General features: G+C 40.6%; 1 protein-coding gene across 5 annotated transcripts in view; it reads left to right on the top strand.

Moving 5' to 3' along the window:
* The first annotated feature begins 397 nt into the window (after positions 1 to 397).
* SYK (spleen associated tyrosine kinase) overlaps positions 398 to 19522 on the top strand; it is a 97513-nt gene continuing 78388 nt past the window's right edge. For all 5 annotated transcript variants that reach the window (XR_007773391.1, XM_050945789.1, XM_050945786.1 and 2 more), the window contains exon 1: positions 398 to 916. The gene's annotated coding sequence lies outside the window, so the exon portion shown is untranslated. The remainder of the gene's footprint in view (positions 917 to 19522) is intronic.

The following is a 19522-nucleotide window of genomic DNA, read 5'->3' as shown; positions in this document are numbered from 1 at the left end:
GGATGTCCAGTAAAAGAGAGTTAGATTTGACATTAGGGAACACTTTCTAAGGATAAGGCTAGGTAAGCACAGGAAAAGGTTATCTCAGGAGATGGTGGAATCCCTCTCACTGGAGGTTTCTAAGAACAAGTTAGACAGCTGTCAGGGATAGTCTAGGTTTATTTGGCCTTGCCTCAGCCAAGGGGGCTGGACTTTATAACCTCTCCAAGTCACTTCCAGTCATTTTTTAAATTTTTTTTTCCTATGAAACCCAATGTGGGCGGGTTCCCTTGAACTCTTTTGGACCAGAAAGGAAAGTGGGAAGGATTATTTTGCACATCCCTAATGAAACTGGCCTGGGGGAAAGGCAAGAGTGAGAGGTGTGGAATTGTGGGAAGTGTTTCACAGGGACGGATCAGAGGCTGCAGACAGGAAAGGGAGAAGAAGACAGCTGCGGCAAAGCCACCCGACGCCGAGCTGGTGCATCCTGGCTGGGGAAGCCGGTGGCCTCCCTGAACTTGTCAAGGCTGTTAAGCAAATGAAGGGGGGAGCAGCTGCGGTCCTGCCCAATAAGGAAGTGTGTGAGCTGAAACCAGGCTAGGAGGAAGTAGCCGAGGCTGCCGCAGAAAATGAGGAAGCGAAGGTTTCGCTGAACGCAGGTTCGGGAGGCAGCGCGCTGGAGCCGAGCCGGGACCCCCGCAGTAGGGCAACAGCGGCTGCTGCCTCCGCCCCTCCCCGCTGCTCCTGGGCTGGGGGTGTCCCCCTAGGGGACCCGCCCCGCTGAGGTGTGGACGCTCCGGCAGCCTCGCCGGAGGGCTCAGCCGCAGCTTGCCTCGCTCAGCCGGGGAAGGGCGCCGCACCCGGGGAGGTTTCCCTCCCCTTGGCCAGGATCCCCGCGGATTGACAGCCCGCGGCGCTCCCCGTTCGCCGTGCCTAGGTAAGCGCTGCTGGCTGCGGCAGGTGAGGGAGCCCTGGGCGGGACGCGCTGGCAGGGGCACGCTCGGGAGTCCGGTTGGCTCCGACAGCAAAGACAGGCTTGTCCCTTTTGTGGCCCTGCAGCTAGACCGCCACTAGCTGATCTGAGGGCGGGGAAGCTTCGCGGCTAGGCTGGGCTGCAATTGTCAGTAACCCCTTAGCAAAGGGACACGTACGGGATGAGCAAACCCAGCGCACGGATCGGTTTCTTCCGCCTTCGCTTTCAAGGTGTTTTTTAACTAACTGCCCGTCGCATCTCCTTACACCCTTTCGATACAGCTTGGGAGGTTATTTTGCCCCGTTCCAAGCACGTTGGGTTGCATCAAGTAACAGCATTTAGTAGAGAGGGGCCGCAGGTTGCAAAATTCAGTCATGCCCCCCAGCCCCTCGCGCACCAACGTCTGAGGTGTTCAAATCTGCAGTTTTGTTTGCGCTCATCCCTAAAATAACATTTAAATTTCCTTCACACCTAAAAGCCAAGTTTGCCCAACTAGGTTTCTTTGTCACATCTCCTGCTTATTTTTTATGTATAATTTTGAAAAACAGTGGAGTAAATGATACAGGGAAAAATACCAGGCAAATCAAAAATACAAATTAGGCAGTCAAATAAAATTATTACTGACACTTTTAAAAAAAAATACTTAATAAATTCGTAAGGAAACAAATTAACACCAAAAAGCAATATAAGGAGGCATATGCCACAAAACTGCTTACTATGAAAACAAATGAAATGTACCAGTTTGAAAGCAAACAAAAAAAACTCTGTAAATTACAGCTGTCTTTAAAATCAACACAAACCAGTATTTAAGTACATGAGCATAGTTAGATACATGAATGTAAAAATGATTTGTTCATTAAACATAAAAAACAATGCTCACGGTTTGCATGGGATGAAGTTACAGGGATGCTAAATACAATATATTAATTCAGGGTTTTAAAGCCTAACAATTTTTTTTGGTCAAATGTCTTTGATTTTTTTCCAAGAAAAAAATTGCAGAATATTATTAGACACACTGAAATGAGTTGGATGCAGTCACCACTTTTTATTTCAGTTTTACACAAGTGAAACTCCATTGACTTTAATAGAGTCACAGTAACATAAAACTTGAGGAGTATAGCAAGTGGTATGTCAGGCCAATTTTGGGGCCAATCCAGCATTTCTTTCTTAGGCACGAATACTACTGACTTCAGTGGATCAGGATCAAGCCCAAAATCACATTTGCTAATTTGGTTTAATTATAAGGTAACTTTGGAAAGCATCTCCCTCTTTTGACAATCTTTTTCCCATAATTCAACAAGCCATTTACATTTTCACTCATAATTTTTGTTAATATCCTTTATTTTGGGCTTTGTCTTGCAAGCCATCCATGTACAAAGTATTTTAATGTGCTGGACCTTTGGACCCAAATGTGAAGTCTGATCCACATGCATTGACCCTGCACAGATCTGATAAGAAGATCAGGGCCATTAACTGTTACAGCCTGAGAGCACTCAGAGTGGGTACTTTTACAGGAACTATGACGCTTTCCTTTCTCAGCCATTCGTTAAGCTTAAGCTTCCTTATTTCTGCATTTATCAGTCTTGAAACATGAGTGTTTTTATTTTCTGACAGTTTTTTTGTGGAGAGGAAGGTTAGGAGGAAGGCCTCATCTTGAATAGATAAAACAACTTGGAATAAATGGTCTTTAAACCATTTTAGGAAGATCATAATGACTAAACTAATTAATATTTGCTCTTATTTTCATGTTCAGTTGAAGAAATCATTAAAATCCATAATTATATTTTATAAAGCTTTCAGGTTTTGTTTCTACTAAAAATATTAAAGCCCAGCAAAATCAAAGATGTAAATTTTACTCAGTTACATTTCTATTTTTAAGTCAACATGGTTGTACTAATGTAACTGAGAGCAGAATTTGATCTAAAGTTGGTGGGGGAGTTATTTTTGGAAGCAGTTAATAGGTGTCTTTTTAAAAGTACTAGGAGCCAAAAAAAAAAAAAGCTTACGAGCGGTACGAACGTTATAATGTTTTTAACTTTAGTGACTACACTATAACGGCACTGATGCATTTGATTCCTTTTTTCTCTTTGCATTTGCTATGTAAGTGTCTACTCTTGCTCCCAGTATAGTCAATGGTAAAACTGCTGTTGAAGTCAGAGGATGCAAGTTTTAGAATTTTTTTTAAGGCAAATAAAATTGTTCTTTTCCCTTCCAAATGCTGATATGATATACTGCATTGAGATGAAACTTGGCAATGATATTCATGTTGTATGAGTCTGATGCTGTTTGAGAATATTTGTTAATTTTGATTTTTGTAAGTATGCCTAATTAGTTGATCTACAGACTGATTCAAAACCTAATAAAGTTATTAGAAAGACTCCCACTGTTGTCACTGGGCTTTGGATCAGGCCCTAGATGCAGAGGAACACAGGGAGTGACTAAGCCAAATACTTCCTCCATTTGCACTCGTTTAAATTCAGAGTAACCCCAGTGAAGTAAAGAAAATTAATCTAGCTACTATCGTAACTGAGAGAGCAAAATTTGGCCCTTAGAAAATATGTGACTGTTAATGGTATATTATAGATCAATTTCCCTCATTTGAGTGAAGTAACTTCGCTAATAGCAATGGAATATTCCATATTTACACACTGGTGTAACTGAGCAAAGAACTGAGCCCTGCATAATTAATTAGCCAAGGGTTTCAATGAGGCTTCTCAAGTACTTTGTGAATTGGGGCCAAAGTGCTTAAAACCTCTCAGGATCAGGCCCTAGAAACTTATCTCATCAGGTCTAGCTCAAATGATCATTTATTCAGTTTTGCCCTGATCCTGTAATATCTTATCAGTGTGAGTTGTTGATCCCATGTAAGTCAATGGATCTAGTTGTGTGAGTAAAGACTTCTCGCACATGGACGAGCGTTTGCAGAGTCAAGTCCTTTAGTTGTAAACTGAAAAATATTGTAATAAGAAAAGATATTTCACATTACAACTCCTATTTTCATTTGAAATAGCAAGAACCTCTTTTAAAAAGTCTCACCTTACAGTTATTGAAAATCCTCTCTTCTCTTTTGGAATATGAGTAGTCCCACTGATTACTCCCATAAGTAAAGACAAATTTATGTGATTAAGCTTTGCAGGATCAGACCCTGCACGATATCTACATAGTGGAACACTTGAGGAATACCCTGAGCAATTATTACTGGCTTTGTTAGTATTATAATTTTGGAAATGCAAATAGATATTTTGTTGTAAAGGTATAGTTAAAATTACTGAAATAAAATGTGGAAGTTAAGCTTCCAACAACATTAACTTGCTCATATTATGTATGTTTTTATTATTTACACCTTACAACACAAAGAAGATATGCATTTAATGAGGGGAGAAAAGCAAAGACAAAATACTGTGTGTACTTTATAGCTGAATTAATGTTATGCTTGGACCTCTCATTTTTGCATTCCCAGACTTTTTCTAATTTTAAGTGAGCAATTGCAACAATTCATTATCGTGATGTTTTAACCTTAGTGGAAACTAAAATTCGCCTTCTTGGGGGTAAATCCACTAAGAGTATATGAGGCATTCTTGTTGCAGGGAGATGCAAGTTATGCTTCTTTAGGGCAGAGAGATCAATCCAGATCTCACTATAATATTATGGAGAAATATACATACATTTGATACAAAATATCACCTACTGCAGTGGAATGAAGTTACATTATAAAGTTGTTAGCTTTTCTTTTGATTATTGTTCACATTCCAAAGTTAAAAATAGGCTATAACTTCCTGTCCATATAGTCAAATTGACTAGATGAGCGCTGCAAAAAAGCATAGAGAAGAAAAAGCGTTTTAACTTTATGGTTTGCATTTTTGTGTAACTGCACGTGATTTCATTTGGCTTGCATTTTACCGCTGTATGTTTGTATCCTTTTGCAAAGCAGTGAGATTTGTACTATTGCAATATGAAAATTCAGCCTGTTGTAGTGAAGCAGCTCTTAGATTGGTAATGCAGCTTACCCTGTCACAAACCCCCAGTGTGGGTGGAGATAGGTTGGGGAAGCAGGTGCAATAATGGCAGGAAGTGTAAGAATAAAAAGTGTACCAGGGAAATAAGTATTATAGAATTGTACAAATACTTAAGGATTATAAAGCACAGAAGCATTTCCTAAACCTTTAAAAAAACTGCATTAAAACCTTTGCCTCACAGTACAGATTCATCACAATTAGCAGTGCTTTCTTTCCTCCACACATACACATTCTTTTTTAATCCCCTTGGTTACATGTTGTTTTAAGTTGCTGGGGTAAGTGAGATAAGACTACGATCAAGATCCATATTCTGACCTCATCTACACAGTCGTTTGGAAGTCAGTGGAGTTCCTCTCCACTTAAAATTATGTAACTGAAAGCAGATTCAGACTTTAAGGTAGTTAATTTAAAATTACACCACTGAGTAAAGAAATCAGATTCTGCTCTCATTTACACACATTTAAATCAAGAGGGACTCCATTGACTTTGATGAAATTACTGTGGAAAATGATGTCACAGAGGAAAACTGCGGGGCTGCCCAGAGGATTCAGGGTGCCTGGGGCAAAGCAATTTCAGGAGCCCCTTCCATAAAAAAAAAAGTTGCAATACTATAGAATACTATATTCTCGTGGGGGCCCCTGTGGCACCCAAGGCAAATTGCCCCACTTCCCCCCGCCCCCGGCAGCCCTGGGAAAAATACATATTTAAAAACCTTCCGCATCTTGGCACAAACCCAGTTTTGAGAGAACTTCTTTTCAAGTCACCTTTACAATGTATCACTAGTTCTCAGCATCAGCTAGTGCTAAAAGGCACTAAAGCTCATAAAAGGGTTGGACAAATATTTTCCGCCAAAACTCTTTTTGGATTGAAAACTAGGGGTTTTTAAAAAGCAGGAAAAAATCATGGACAATATCTGCTTTCCTTTAAAATTTGTTTTTGTTTTTGTTTTTAATTGAAAAGCTGAAATTAGTCTGCCAAAACACGAACATGGTTTGTGGTTTCAGAAGTGTGTGGCCAAATATTTGCTGCTTGCTGTGTTTGTTTAAAGAGACAATAAAAAAATTCTGCTTGAAAAAAAATTCAAAACTTTTGAACCACCTCAGCTTGTGACCAAACGCCTGAGCCCATCCAGTCCAGAGATTTTTCCAGGTTTCTGATACTCTGCTGACTTCCTTGACTCATATCTGTCTCCATAACTTTTTAAAGCTCAAGTGCTTCATTTAGCTTAGAACACAAGAACGGCCATGCTGGGTCAGACCAAATGTCCATCCAGCCCAGTATCCTGTCTACCGACAGTGGCCCATGCCAAGTGCCCCAGAAGGAATGAACCTAACAGGTAATGATCAAATGATCTCTCTCCTGCCATCTATCTCCACCCTCTGACAAACAGAGGCTAGGGACACCATTCCTTACCCATCCTGGCTAATAGCCATTAATAGACTTAACCTCCATGAGTGTATCTGTTTCCTAGAGACTGGCTCAATGGGGTCCCTCACAAACTGGAGACAGTTACTGTGGGTTTGTCTTTAGTATAGCTTATGTACATACTCCATGAACTGAGCATTTGAGCTTGTTCCAGAATCTGGGACGAGCTTATGTTGTGAAAACTGAAATGCTCAAAATAGCACATGCATGTGAATGGACACAGGGTGCTAAAATTAAATTAACCCAGGGTTTCTCAAACTGGGGGTCAGGACCCCTTTGGTGGTCACAAGATGTCAGCCTCCACCTCAAACCCTGCTTTGCCTCCAGCATTTATAATAGTGTTAAATATATTAATAGGTGTTTTTAATTTATAAGGAGGGTCACACTCAGAGGTTTGTTATGTGAAAGGGGTCACCAGTACAAAAGTTTGAGAACCACTGAATTAACCCCTCTGGAGCCTTGGGGAATCCAGGGGATGGGAGGATGGTCTCCCTTGGTAGGATTGGGAAGGAGGTAGGCGGTGTAGGATATTGCTATTCTCATGTGACCCCCCCCCCCCCCAAAGGAAAAGATAACAGCTTGGCTCTTTGTGTTAAATAGCTGTCTACAAGCCTCAAACTGCTGAATGAACTTTAGCGTAGGGAAGGCTTTGCCTCCCCAAACAGGGCCTGGCCCTGCCCCCAATCTGACCCCCATCCACTTCCTGCCCCCCAACTGCCCCCCTCAGAATCCCCAACCCATCCTGCTCCTTGTCCCCTCACCACCACCCCTAGACTCCTCAACCACCACCTCAGGACCCCACCCCTCCCCGTGTTCCCTGACTGCCCCAACCCCTATCCACCCCCACCCCCCGCCGAGTCCTGACAAACCCCTGGAATGTCCATGATCCAACCCCCCATTCCCCATCCCCTGACCACTCTCCCAGAACCTCTGCCCACTCCCTGTGCCCTGACTGTCCCCGTGGACTCCCTGCCCCTTATCCAACCCCCCTGGCCCCGGCCCCCTGCCATGCTGCTTACCCCTGCCTCCCAGTGCTCCTGGATCCTCAGCTCACCGCATCCAGGAGCAGCCCTGCCCCCTTACCATGCAGCTCCAAGCGGGGAGGAGCTCAGTCTCTGCCTGAGCCATGCTGCTTTAGCTCTGTCCAGGGCTTCTCCTGAACGCGGTGCACTGAGGCGCCGGGGGATGGGGGAAAGCAGAGGCGGGGCTTGGGCTGGAGCATTCACGTGGGGGCCCCTGCAGGGCCTGGGGCAAATTGCCCCACTTGCCCCCCCCCCCAGGCAGCCCTGGGAAACTGACTCTCTAGAGTTACTTTTAATTTAAATTAGTGAATTGAGAGTAGAATTTGGCACAAAGTACAGATGGTTTTTCAAAGTTGTACTATATTCTGATATAGCAACATTTAAATTAAAAATCCAGTGTGGGAGTTTTATCTGTAAAGATCAGGAAAATGTGCAGTAGTTTGATTTGCACTCACCAGTGCAGGTACAGGATCTTCGAGCTCTTGTGCATTTCAGTACTCCCACTTTTGAAAATGTGGCCCTTGATCATTGGTGTGTGAACTGAGACCGTTTATTTCACTCAATTAAAAGGATGATTTTGATATGGTGGGAAGAACTTTTGAATAGAAAATCTCCTCCAACATCTAAGCCTTGTTACATATGATACATTTCGAAGAAGATAACAGGCAATTAATGCAGTATGTGCTTGAGTTAAAAGGAGAAATTTTACTGCACATCAAAGCAGATATGTGAATTCAATAGGATGCCTTTTGCTAGGAGGTCTGTAAAACAGATAGCAGCATGTGGCAATTATTTTTGTAAATCAGATAACTAGGTTAGCTTTCTTTTAGATCAAGGGAATGTCTAATACATTGACAGGAAATATGTCATTTTTATCCAAACTATGACCAATTGTTGTTTAAAATAGAGTCCTGGTCTGAGGTTGTCAGGGTGGCAGGAAGCCATATATGGATAAAGTGATTGGTAAAGAGAGAACTTTTGGAGTGGCAGGTAAATCTTTTATTCTCAGTTCTGATGGGGGCTTTGTGTATCGTGCAATGCCTGGGTAAACTGGACTTGATGAGTGGACAGAAAGAAGAGTAACGGTCTGATGGACATAAAAATCCCCACAGAAGTGATACAGAAAAATGTGCCAAAAGAGGAGGGCACAGTTTCCACTATAGTATCCACTGGATACTTTTGTGTGTAGCAGCAACAGTAGGCATGAATGCTGTTTAGTAGAGGCATCCCATGCCCAACAAAAGGCAAATGGCCATAACATCAGTACTCTAGAAGCAAATTTCTATATTGACTTTTTTCTGGCAAGTGTCAAGCTGCACTGACAGTGAAGTCAGCAAGTAACCAGACCTGGTGTTCCAGCAACTCTCATTGACCTCAGGGGCAGGCAACCAAAAGAACTATTATAAGCCCAGGAGAAAAAAAAAGCAAGAGACCAGTCAATCAGTGGTGAAGATGTTCTGAGTGGCATGGATTAGAGGATGAGGAAACAAGAGCAGCTTGGAAAACAAGAGCAACTGATATCATAGATATTAGCGAATATTTTAGAAGCTATAGGGATATGGAGATCTAACGGGTGTCAGGTAATCATAATACTCTGATCCAGATCCAGCAGCTAGGATATAATGAACCTCAGTGGTACCAGTATTAGTCATTCTTCCATACCTGATGTAGTGGGCACTGTACAGTCATTTACATTCAGATCACTTTGCAATACAATAGCTAATATTGCTGAAAAGTCAGCACAAGAGAACATTTTTGGCTACCAAATATTTTCCCAATCTGGCTGCAGCTTTTAGCAACAGCAATACAAAAACTAGAGACAAATTGCCCATTGGCCCAGAACACTTTGGGGCCAGGTGCATCCTCTTTCTGTCGAGACTGAGAAAGGGGCCTTTATCAAGAGAAATTTTCCTCCCATTGTGAGACTATTTTTGATTTGCCTCATAAAGTAAAGCAAATAAATTTCAGCAGTTTTAGCTGAGCTTTTTGTTCTGTGGATACAGAATAGTGTCTGGAGGACACAAAGCTAGATCTTCTCTAGAATAGCTTAGACTAGTGGCACACTGAAGTATTAGGAGTGGTTAGAAGCCTTTTATTCCACAACATGTCCTTCAGATCTGTGTCCTGGTTGGTTGAAGGCCAGCCAGGAAGAACTGGCTCCACTGTTGGAGGAAAGTGTAAATGCCTCTTTTAGGGAGGCGGGTTGCTAGCTTCTCTTACGGAAGCCATTATGTGGGCTTTGCTTAAGAAACCAATCCTTAACGTTCACAATCTGACTGTTAGCCAGTATAACATCCTCTATTAGCAACATTTTTATTATTTTTTTTTCTTTGGCTCTTTCTTGGTGGAACCTTTTTCTTTGGGTCTGAACTTGTCTGCCAGCATGACTGTCTGCATGGACATAGGGGAACTGTAAATCACATCCTTCTAAACCAGTGAGGGTTAATCTCACCTGTTTCCTGTTGATACCTTAATCTTAGAAAAATTAGACTAACTCAGTATACTTCAGCAAAGTTTACCAGGAACATTGATGGAGAAGCTTTTCAGTGTACTTTAATCCTTTCTGTCCTAGGATATGAGAAGGCAGACTAATTTGTTTGTCAAAGTCCTATTTTAGTTTTGCATTTACTTTTAAATAAAATACTGCAAATTGTGTTTATCAGTATAGATTTTGTGTCCAGTGACATCTGTCTGAATGACGAAAGGGCCTGATTCTACCACTTGTATTTGCATTGAGTTGCATCTTAGTCGAATATGACTATTCACAGAGCAAGGTAATTCTCAGTGTAAGAACAGTAAAATGGGCCCAAAATGAGTAAAGTGCCCATTTAAATGCCTGTCTAGTTTAGTATTAATCTCACTTGATGTGGTCTGAGAGACTACCCAAAGAAGAAAAATACACTTTAGAAAATAGTTTAACAGCAAGTTTCAGTGCAATGAATGAAATAGTGTGTGATTTAAGCCTTCTGATTTTAAGAATACATGGTTATGGTGGTTGATAATAGCTCTTTATTTAAGGTGAACACTATTATTTATGTTTAAAGTTTTTAGAACTGAATTTAAGTCTGAGATGTTCAAAGCTGAGTAGGGGAATGGGAGTCAAAATTCTTTAGGCAACTTTGAACATTTCAGCCTGAAACTACTAGTTTAAAAGATTCTGTGAAACCCTCTGCTGGGCCAGATAGGACAGTGTATTCTTATAAGGAATGCGATTGTTATTCCAACCAAATTTTTCTAAATGACCCTTGTAGCACTGAATAATTTTAAATGATTCACCACTAATTTTGCCCTTGGCCTACATTTAAATAAGGTGGTGCATGCATGTCACCCACTGTGATACCCTTCCACAATTCTTTTTCAAGTAAGCAGATGTTCAGCTTTTGCTGGAGCACCTCTCATTTTGAGGGAGGGCTTGTATTTTCTCCCATCTCCTGTTTTGTTTCTGGTGAGATCCCCCTTTCTAGGAAGCCTTAGCTTCCAGAGTTGATACATTTGAGTTCAGAGGGGTAGCCAGTCTCCTGGAGCCCATGCCAGAATGTCATAAATGGGGATGAGTCAAACCCAGTGTTTGAAGGGATGGTGTGCATACATATCCAAATTTAGGGCCTGTGCCTGGAAGATGCTGAGTCAATCCTGAATGAGGTCAAGCAGCCACAACACCAGTTGCAATCTGTGGGAGTTAAGGATGCATATCACTGTAAGGAGGTGCTCAGCATTGTGGCTATTTCTTTTGTTTGGGAATCAGGCTGAAAATCTCTGGGCAAGATTAGCCTTTCTGGAAATTGAGTGTTCCTCTCCCACAGCATTCCAGTACTTCAGATTCTTCTCCTGCATGAACCCAGGAAGCACAGGGGTACATCAAACACTTTTATTTAAAGTTAACCTCAATAAAAGATTGGGGTGTAAGTTTGATTTGTATTTTATCCTTACTGGTTTGTCATAATGGCCTCGGGATTACAATCCTGATCTCATCTAAAAGGAGAATAAGCTGCGTCACTGACATATTTACTGCCATTGCATCACTGATACTGAAAATATCCAGGGCATTGGATAGACAGTTATGGTTATTTTTAGTGTTTCTCCTTGCAAATGTACTGAGAAAGTTCTTGTTTAATTCCTAAACTGCTTTTCCCAATTCTGCAAGTTCATTTCACAGTTCACCCTGCTCTGCTGTAATGGCTTCTTTTTGTTTCTCTGTTTCTATGTTTCTCAGCTATGTTGTTTTATTTTCACTGTTTATGTGTTAGCATTTCTCTTTACTTGTATCTCTTTTCAGTTGCTGCTTTTTTTCTTTTCTGTGCTACTGTACTTTATATTTTTGATAAATTGTGCCTAAACATAAGGCATAGAAAACAGCAGAGGACAAACTTCACTTTATACCAAAGTATGACCAGAAATCAAGTGGGTTCAAACATGGCAAACCAGGCATCATTAAGCATACTAGAAGGGGTGCAAAGAGGCCATACAACAGCCAGAGAATCCAGGATAAAATCTAGTCAGCAAGATTTCTTCCTGAGGGTTCTCAGGGAGCACACACCAGTGGGGCAGTGACCCCACTCTTGAGAATGTTGCAGCATACTTCCTTCTCTACATGTAGATGGCTCTGCTGGACAGTGCAATGATGCAACTGTGGTTCTACCTCTTTTTCAAGCGACCAGTGGGCACAGGGGCATGAGAATGGAGAAGGGACTATGCTTCCCCATGGAATTCTGATTAGCCCCTTAATAAGCTGCAGAAAAGCTCCTTGTATTGTCTCTTCCTATCATGTGCAACTTCATCTGGGCTATATCTGGTCCACACAAAGTAATACACGTTGGAAAACATAATCCCAACTATACATATAAAATGATGGAGTCTAAATTAGCTGTTACCACTCAAGAAAGAGATCTTGGAGTCACTGTAAATAATTCTCTGAAAACATCCAGTCAGTGTGATGGGGCAGTAAAAAAGCGAATAGAATGTTGGGAATCATTAAGAAAGAGATAGCTAATAAGACAGAAAACATCATATTGCCTCTGTATAGATTCATGGTACACCCACATCTTGAATATGTGTGCAGATGTGGTCACCCCATCTCAAAAAAAATATATTGAAATTGGAAAAGTTCAGAAAAGGGCAACAAAAATGATTAGGGGTATGGAATGGCTGCTGTATGTGTAGAAATTAATAAGACTGGGACTCTTCCACTTGGAATAGAGATGACTAAGGGAGGATATGGAGAGATCTATAAAATCATGACTGGTGTGGAGAAGGTAAATAAGGAAGTGCTGTTTACTCCTTCTCATAACACAAGAACTGGGGGCCACCAAATGAAATTAATAGGCAGCAGGTTTAAAATAAACAAGAGTCTCTTTTTTCACACAATGCATAGTCAACCTGTGGAACTCCATGCCAGAGGATGTTGTGAAGGCCAAGACTAAAGCAGGGTTCAAAAAAGAACTAGATAAACCTGTGGAGGATAGCTCTATCAATAGCTATTAGCCAGGCTTTGCAGGAATGGTGTCCCTAGCCTGTTTGCCAGAAGCTGGGAATGGGCGACTAAGGATGGATCACTTGGTGATTACTTGTCCTGTTCATTCCCTCTGGGGCACCTGGCTTTGGTCACTGTTGGAAGACAGGATACTGGGCTAGATGGACCTTTGGTCTGACCCAGTATGGCCATTCTTATGTTTTTATGTTCATATTGTTTTTGTACAGTTCTCTATAGTGTTCTGCCTCCAAGTACTTGCTGTATCATAGAATTAAGTGTATTAAACTAAACTTGGCTTGAAAAGTTCTCTCTGGGACTATAGTATGTTACAGAGGTCAGCAGCCTTTCAGAATTGATGTGTGCCGAATCTTCATTTATTCACTCTAATTTAAGGTTTCACGTGCCAGTAATACATTTTAACATTTTTAGAAGATCTCTGTCTATAATATATAACTAAACTATTGTTGTATGTAAAGTAAATAAGGCTTTTAAAATGTTTAAGAAGCTTCATTTAAAATTAAATTTAAACGCAGAGCTCCCTGGACCCATGGCCAGGACCCGGGCAGTGTGAGTGCCACTGAAAATCAGCTCGTGTGCCAAAGATGGCACACGTGCCATAGGTTGCCTACCCTTGGTATATTATATATTCATATTCAGCCTTGGGCAAACATTTATGTCTTTGTTATTTAAAATCTTAAAATATGAATTTATGGCACAAATGCTCACTATGGGTTTAAATGAGGTTTTCAATCAGACCCAGTCTGTCTGAACTTGCCCTTTTTGAAGTCAGTGGTAGCTCTGCCTATGATTTTGACCAGAGCAAAATTAGGCCCATAATTGTATATATGTTCTCAGACTTTACAATATGCATGTAATTATGGTCATTACATTATATAGTATTATTATTCAGTGTATGAAATTAACAATTTTAGAAAACTTTTTTTTTCTACAGTGGAACTGAATTCATAACAAAAAATGGACACAAGGTAACATAAAAATCCTTGCTTGCATATACTGTAATTTAGTTCAATAATTCTTTAAGCATTAAAGGTTGGCTGTTGGTGCCATGAACTGATTATATAACTGTGCTCCCCAATACAGGCTTTGTCAGTATTGTCAGCTTGATAATAGAATAAGAGTTAATAAACATTATTACTATTCTGTAATTGTGAACACACATCAGTTGGAGTCAATAGGAGTTCTGTGTGTGCAAGTAGAGGCAGATCCTGTTCCTTTTCCACCCCATTTACTCAAGCTGTGCACTGGGTCTAGTATCAAACCCATTACACATCTCTGTGGTGCTGGCATGTTTGGTATACTTGTTTAGTTGTCAGTGCACAGGAAAATCTCATTCATGTGCAAGTATTGAGGAGTAGCCAGTCTACAGGACAGTCCACCAGAAATAACTCAAATGATTTGAATTCAGCATTAGCAAATCCCCATTAAATCCTAATTTTTGAAGCTGACAGAGAGTGGGTACCATGCATTGAAAATCAGTTTGCCTATAAGGGATCATCCTTCTATCCAAATGATACAATTTGTGTCACAGATGAAATGTTTGACTTCATAGAGGGCATCTTTCTGCCAGAGGCACTGGCTGCTTCATGGCAGCATAAGTATTCTCTAGGCAGGTGGCAAAAGGATGATTTAATAACCACTAAATATGTGATTTGTTTTTAAAAAGGCAGAAGTAATATTTTAAACTAAATGTAAAAGGAAATGTAGGTCCCTACTCCCGCCCCACTGAAAAAAGATATAATCAAGGGGACACTCATGTGAGGCACAAATGCCAGGCAATTTTTCAATAACTTATTTTACTTAAAGAACCTGATTAGGATGACATGATTTTCAAACCAACACCTGTCAAAGGGTTGTGGGAGATGGGAAGAGTCCAACAGTCATGGTCTTGTTGGGGAGGTGAAGATTCAAGTAGAAGAATTTTGGGATCAAAGGGGTGGGGGAGGTTCTGCTCCTCTCTCTCCTCTCCCCAGCCTCAGCACAGAAGCACTAGGAGTGGCACTGAAGCAGCTTTATAAATGTCAAAACCAGTCCCATTTTTTATAACCCAAACTGGGATGCCAGGAGAGCTCTTAAAAAAAAGATGGGAAATTCTTGTTTTTTTCAAGGTATCTACTCACCCTATTGGTGAGAGGGTCAGTGCTGACAACTCTTCTGATATCTGCTATTTCTTTTTAAATTTCCATCTCCTGGAGTCATCTGATTGCATGAGAATCTCAACTTTCACTTAAAATAAAAAGGAAGTTTCTGGCCCACATGCTTGCAGAGAAAAGTTTAACAATGTGAACCCAAAAGGCTCAAAGACCAGAAGGCAAAAACAAAAGAAACCATTTTCTTTAACATATCATTATTTTTAAGCCAATTTCAAGGTTACCTTAAACCCGTTCCTGCCTGCTCTCAATGATGTCCATGGCAAAGGTCCCATTGTTATCAATAAAGAGGAGCTTTGGGTCCAAGATATAACTAGTGGTTCTAAGATAGGGTGACCAGATGTCCTGATTTTTTTTTATAAGGACAGTCCCAATACTTGGGGGTTTTTCTTATATAGGCTCCTTTAACCCCTCACCCCCGTCTCGATTTTTCACACTTGCTGTCTGGTAACCTTGTTCAAAGGTCTCCTTCTGTATAAGAGTCAGCATATGGTATGTCCTGTTCTCCGATCAAAACTTAATTAAATTGGAGTTATGTTTAAGATTCCACATCAGTATCTTACCTGATTTTTTTTAAAGGCTTATAGAAACATTTACAGCTTAGAAACAACCACAAGAAAACCAGGCAATTCAAAGTTAAGGGCAAATGTAATGAAACTCAGCTACTTTAAAATGTGAAAATGCACAGGAAGGGTACCTCACAAAAAAAATGGAGGCAGAGTAAGTGTTGAGGCAAAATGGAACTTGCTGTAAGGGTTATCGATAGACTTCCAGAATGTAACAATCAGAGGTGCAAAGGACAACATGCTGTGCAATAAGGAAAGATTTTGGTACCAAAGAAAGGAGTATCTTAGAGTTTGAAGTACAATCAAAGGCAGAGACAAATAAAGAGTAATTAGACATTTGCAATAGAAGTTAAGCGATACTGGAGTCAGAAACAACAGCATAGTACTTAAAGTGATCAAAGAGGATGGAAGTGGTCGGGAGCTATGTTGGGTCAAGAGTAAGATCTCTATCTACCACCTAATAAAGGCAGCTTTATTGCCAGTGAGAGCAAGGAAACCAGACTTTGGGCGGGCGGGGTGGGGGGAGGGGTGACAGTGACTGCAGGCTATGAGGTGAGTGGAGAAGCGTTGGGTGAAGTCTGCAAACATACTGCCTTAGGCTTTCATACATAATGCTGTCAGCCCTCCAAGGAAAGCCCAGTGTACGAAATGTATTGTGGATCCTATGGAGGTCACTCTTTCCCCTGAATCAGTACTGAACTATGTTCCAGCATGATGTTAAGGGGCATTGTGAGGAAGTGCCATCTGTTGGATGAGATATAAAATCAAACTCTTGACCACTTGTGATCATTAAGGATCCCAGGGATTTTGTGTAATGAATAGAAAAATTAGTTTGCATGGCTGAGTTTCAATTACTCTCCTGAACTGTATGTTATTAAACAGGTACTATGTTCTTCAACTTCTGGATAATTGCCCCTTTTTCGTTTCCTTGGGCTTATTGTAAATAAAACCTCACTTTTACAGTAGACAATGAAAACAATGGGAATCCTGAATGAAATTAACAATATAATCTAAATGCCTAGGCACAAAAAAGTTACTAGCAATCATATGTCATGTGTCAAAAATATAAAGATGAGAAATGAGAATTGACTTACTGATATTTGAAATCCATCATACTTGTTAAAAATACTGTAAAAATGTAAGTTTTTGCTTTCAAAGTGGAAAAAAATAAGTATGGATTTATAGCACCTCTGTAACTACCGCAATTTACAACAAATTTACAACAGCATCAAAGGTAGTATTAAAAAATTCTATGGACTAGATATTAACCTCAATCCACACACAACTCACAGATACAGATATCTAATGGCTAGAAATATTTGGACATTATTATCCTTGTGTGTTATACATATTATATTGCGGGTGCTCCCTTGCATACTAATCTTATTACACTTTTTCTGTCTATGGATCAAGGGCAGTTTATGGACTTTAATGCATTAACCAGGTTGTTCTGATGTGAGGCCAGAGTGATGTGTAATACACTGTATATTTCATCTTGGTCCAGATCCTCAGCTGGTGTCCGCTGACATAGTTTTATTGATTTCAACAGATGCGGATCTGGCTCCTTTTACTTACAAATAGCAAAGTGCTATCACTTCTTGTTTTTAATCTGTCACATCAGTTCACTACAGAATAGAGGCTGATGCAGAGCAGGTGTGAAACTTGCACAGCTGGATCGGCTAGTCTTAAAACTGCCACCAAGTATATATTCTCCTTTAGAAGCACGCTTAACTCCTTTTAGGATTAATGGATATTGTATAAGGAGAAAATATACATCTAGTTGTTAGACCAAAAATTGGAGTACTGTTTGCAGATTAGCTAATTTTGCTTGAAAGAATATTAACTAGGCCAAAATCCTACATATACTGACTTATCATTTAGAGTACAAAGGAATTCCTCAAAATCAGTATCTAATTCATTTGGAAGAGCAATATTGGAGGCAGTTGTGCATAAAATATTTCAGAAAAAAATTGTACACTAATGCTGTTCAAATTTCTCTTAAATATATAATCAGATAATTGTGAAAGTTTAAAGGTGTAAAAGATCTATTGAATGATGTTTTTGCTAAGTAGGCTTGTCCCTGTCAGCATATATTCATTTTGTCCAGTCTAATTTTAAATGTTCCTAACTATAAGGGTTACCAATACTTCCTTGGAAGACCATTGCAGCATGCTACATCTTGTTAGTAGAAAGTTGTGGTTTTTATTTTTTATTTAATGATATTCAGCCTACATCTTCCTTTTTCTTAATTTCATCCTGTTACTCCCAGCTGTATCCTTGTGCATTACACTAAATTCCTCTACACCCTTGTTTTTCACACTATTCCAATATTTACAGACTTTATCAAGCACACCCCCACTTTATTGCCAGTTAGCCATGTTTTTAATATTCCCTCACAATTCAGTTCCTTTACTCTGAGATTATGGTTGCAAGAGCAGACTAACTTGCTATTCCCAGGTTTCTTTCAGCATTATTGTTTCTTCTCCTTACTGATTTTCATATTATTTGTATTCTGGTAGCATCTATAGGTGCCAGACCTGTTGTGCTGGATACTATATAAACGTATCACAAAAAGGTGGTCCCTAAGTAGAAGAGGCAATAGGTGGACATAATGGGGAGGGAATGCCGACAGAGCTCCCCTACAACTTCTTCCAAATTACTCTTATCAGTGACTGTAATTAATGTGTCACTAAACTCTAGTATAATTTATGTTTTGTATTTCTGCTTTTTGGATGTGTATATGATCTCAGTCTGTGTGGAAAGACCTGCTTCCCTGATGTTATGCTGTTTACCATATGGCAGGGGTACGCAGCACTGACTGCCTTACTGGCAACTCTGCCAGCCACATGTGGTAGTACCTAATTTGCTTATATATTTACATATTTTTTAAAAAAAAAAGAAAATTAAGCCAACCTTAATATTTGCATATACATCTATCTTCTTTGCTAGATTATTGTCACAGTTACAGGGCAAGGTGGATCTTGGACTCCTTTGCTGTCCCTCTTAAGCACAGACCTCTGGTAACAGGCTTCAATTCCTTCACCTCTCATCCTGTGATTCAATCTCTTAGACTGGATCTTAGGGCTGCAGTCTTCTATTTCCCAACTCTGTTAACCTGACAGATCTAACTGTATTTGGCAGCTGCAAGAAATTTTCTTGCAGAGCCTGTGACCAGCAGCTGATTAAAGTGACTCACAATAGCTTTTTCAAAATCAGTGTATTGTTTGTTCACCCAAACAATATGACAAGCGAGCAAAGACTTAAAATAATGAAAGGCCTATAAGCCTGGGTCTTTTCCTTTCCTTGCACATTTTGGTAAGTGCCACTTAGCCCAGGTACCCCCACTTCTGGGCTGAAGGTGCGGGGGGCAGACTGCCCTGCTGCAGTTTCTCTATCCTAGGCCTGGTCTACACTACGCGTTTAAACCGAATTTAGCAGCGTTAAACCGATTTAACCTTGCACCCGTCCACTCAACGAGGCCCTTAATATCGTTATAAAGGGCTCTTTAGACCAGTTTCTGTACTCCTCCCTGACAAGAGGAGTAGCGCTGAAATTGGTATTGCCATGTCGGATTAGGGTTAGTGTGGCCGCAAATCGACGGTATTGGCCTCCGGGCGGTATCCCACAGTGAACCATTGTGACCGCTCTGGAAAGCAATCTGAACTTGAATGCACTGGCCAGGTAGACAGGAAAAGCCCCGCAAACTTTTGAATTTCATTTCCTGTTTGCCCAGCGTGGAGCTCCGGTCAGCCCAGGTGGCGATGCAGTCCCAAATCCAAAAAGAGCTCCAGCATGGACCGTACGGGAGATACTGGATCTGATTGCTGTATGGCGAGACAAATCTGTTCTATCAGAGCTCTGTTACAGAAGACGAAATGACAAAGCATTTGAAAAAATCTCCAG

The sequence above is a fragment of the Gopherus flavomarginatus genome, chromosome 3 (genome assembly GCF_025201925.1).
Source record: "Gopherus flavomarginatus isolate rGopFla2 chromosome 3, rGopFla2.mat.asm, whole genome shotgun sequence".
NCBI lineage: Eukaryota > Metazoa > Chordata > Testudines > Testudinidae > Gopherus > Gopherus flavomarginatus.
Note: the sequence above shows the minus strand (reverse complement) of the source record. Positions and strands in the feature narration are given on the sequence as shown.